The sequence below is a fragment of the Sinocyclocheilus grahami genome, unplaced genomic scaffold (assembly GCF_001515645.1).
Source record: "Sinocyclocheilus grahami isolate Dianchi unplaced genomic scaffold, SAMN03320097.WGS_v1.1 scaffold1688.1, whole genome shotgun sequence".
NCBI classification, from domain to species: Eukaryota; Metazoa; Chordata; class Actinopteri; order Cypriniformes; family Cyprinidae; genus Sinocyclocheilus; species Sinocyclocheilus grahami.
In genome coordinates this window covers 75068-75518 of record NW_015506867.1, presented here as the reverse complement: position 1 = coordinate 75518, position 451 = coordinate 75068, and positions in this window count along the sequence as shown.

Genomic DNA, 451 nt, shown 5'->3' with positions numbered 1-451 from the left:
ATGAAACCATAGCAGATAGCCGGGAGGGTGAGAGAGAGCGTAGGTAGTTCTAGTAGACTTTAATCATCATTTCATACTGTTAACTACAGTAGAGTTGCACAATATCATTGTCAACTAAAGCAATATAATTTTTACATTTTTAATTGGAGTAAAAAGAATGGGAGAACAACAAATGACATATATCCTGATATAGACATCTAAATTCTGATAAAAAATTGACTGAGGTCAAAATTTTTTGCGAAATGTGAATGTTTGCATGTCATATGGAACTATTACCTTCTTTACCATTTTATATATCAGCATATCTCCAGGTTTTTTGCTGAAATTTTTCCAACAGTTCCTCTGCCTTTTTAAGGCTGCTTTCCTTTTCATTTGCGGATTTCATTTTAATAGTTCAATTATGAAGTAACAGTGTTGCCAGATTGGAAATGTCCAAGTATCGTACCAGAAG